The sequence below is a fragment of the Mus pahari genome, unplaced genomic scaffold (genome assembly GCF_900095145.1).
Source record: "Mus pahari unplaced genomic scaffold, PAHARI_EIJ_v1.1 scaffold_13997_1, whole genome shotgun sequence".
Taxonomy (NCBI): Eukaryota; Metazoa; Chordata; class Mammalia; order Rodentia; family Muridae; genus Mus; species Mus pahari.
Window position 1 is genome coordinate 1861 of NW_018392560.1, and position 2499 is coordinate 4359.

Below are 2499 nucleotides of genomic sequence, written 5' to 3' on the forward strand. Positions count from 1 at the left end.
CCTGCCCTCTCTTAACTTTCCCCAGAAGAGTATACAACTTCAGTCTATAGATGACTTATTAATCTCACTGCAGCCTAGACTGATGTACATCATATCAGAATACTATTCTAATTCTTCACAAATTTAGTGACATATGGATANAAAATNTTTCATTCAAAGNCTCAAAATTTCTCCTTCAAAGGTCCNNATNTCTCAGCAAAAATGTCTAGCTCTTCAGGCTTATATTCAACCCCATATACATGGAACAAAGCTAATCAGGTTTCCAACTCAAGAGGCCAGTACATGTTTCAACAACCACCAGAAAGACCACTGGAGAATTTTCCTGGGTAACAACTAACCTGGTCAACAGGCATAGCTTCTACTTCAGGCTGCTTTAATTCTAAATTCTACTCTCAATATCCTCCTTACATCCCTCAGTAGAATCAACAGAATTTAAACCAGGACTTTACAGCACCCTTGAGGGGTGGTTGCATAGCCCAGAAAATAGCCTGTTGCTCCCTTTATCCTCCCAGTGGAAGATTATTGTTTTCATCAAGCCACATTTTGGGGACCAAGGCCATCTAAGTTCTAGTTGCTATATTTTCATACACCAGAGATCCTTGTGGTCAATTTCCAAAGCTTTCCCAACCTGTTATCAGGCCAATCCTAAAGGAGATCTCAGACAAGTTTTTTTTTTTTTTTTTTTACAACTTGTCTAACATGGTGGAATAGAAAGTACCCAAGGAGCTAAAGGGGTTTGCATCCCATTAGGAGGAGGTACAATATGAACTACCCAGTATCTCCAGAACTCCTGGTGACTAAACCACCATCCAAAGAAAACGCATGGTGGTTCTCACTGCTCTAGCTTCATGTGTAGCAGAGGAAGACCTAGTCGGTCATCAATGTAAGGAGAGGCACTTGGTCCTGTGAAGGCTCTGGGCCAGGAAGGAGGAGTGGTTGGGTTGGTGAGCAGGGGGATGGGATAAAGGGTTTTAGGGGGGGAAACTAGGAAAGGTGATAACATTTGAAATGTAAATGAATAAATCTAATTTAAAAAGAAAGAAAATGACAGGGTAATTCTGAGGAGACTACAATTTTTTTAATTTGTCTTGCAATAAAATTATGACTATTAAATACAAAGATAAACACCCTTGATGGCTATTTGCATCAATATTTATGAATGACATGTAATATCATGAAGTAAAACATCTTATGTGCCAGAAGTCAAAGGTAGCTATATATGCACATTCATTATTTATACCAAACGTTCTCTCTCCTTCTTGACATCTGCTGAGGAGATCCAGGACATGAGCTATAGCATATGTAGTTTGTTTGACATGGTTTGTGATTCTTAGCTGTGATGTATCCAGATAGGTATTTTGCAGATCCTCCAGCTTCTCCTCTCCAGTGCAGAGCTGATCAGACATGTCATACAGTCTGTCTTCTTTACCAGTAACATTCACTCTGTGGTCCACATTGTAAGGCAAACTTCTATTGGGCCAGGTACAGCTAAAATCAGTTTGCCTGAATTCAATGTTCAAGACATCATTTGGATTCCTGATAAGGTGTACAATATAAATAAATTCTTTTAGTGCTGGTATAATAATTCTCGGTATTGCATATCCACTACTTGCACCAAAATAGGGGAAATACTCTGGCTTTTCAATAAGATCTGAGGTAACGCAGGCTTTGCTGGCTATGTACGTCATGTTAGTTATGTTATGATGAATCATTTCCAGCCCAAATGTCTGAGGTCAATGTCAGAAGCATAACAAACAATGACTTTGGCAGTGGAACTCTTTAATGCATCAACAGCTTTTTGCAATTTGTCACAGGAGTAGACTTTTGGAATGGTTTCAGAGAAAGCAACACAGAGGGTGATACTCTCCATTTTTTTCCTTAAAAACTTAGACTCCATATTTTCTATAGTCATCATGATCTGCAATAGCACCTACCCAGACCCAACCAAAGTATTTGATAAGATTCATCTTGTCCTCTGACTGGATTTTATCACTGGGTACTACATGAAGATAAGATGGAAACTGGAATTTGTTGCTAAGAATTGAGCAGAAAGAATTGTGGCGCACCTAAAATTGAAATATTTTAGCTATTAGAAAGCTAGAGCCAAATCTTCCATAACAGCCTTCTGAATATTTTGAGAGGAATGGAGCTGAGTAGTTTTCCGTTTCCTCTCATTTTCCCATGAATAATAACTTTCTAGTCTTACTCAATGAGTGGGAAGTACTGGTGATAGTTCTTTAGTCTGTGCCGTCAACCCCAAGAGGGTTAGGGCAGCCAATAACTGACAAAATTCCATGACTATTTTTCATGGATGGCACTGAGAGGTCATTTGCTCTTTCCCTTATCTTCCTGGAAATATGGTGACTCCCCTGAGTCCAACACTCAGGCTCTCCATCACCTTCAGCCTCTAATGCACAGCAATGATGAAATGTGTTTTACAAAATGTACCTTAGGTATTCTAAGTTTCTGGGCTAATATCCACTCATCAGTGAGTGCATA

The 2499-nt window shown here is 39.3% G+C and overlaps 1 pseudogene; it reads right to left on the bottom strand.

The window, feature by feature from the left end:
• Positions 1–1240: 1240 nt before the first annotated feature.
• The window catches only part of LOC110315094, a 5338-nt pseudogene continuing 4079 nt past the window's right edge, over positions 1241–2499 (bottom strand).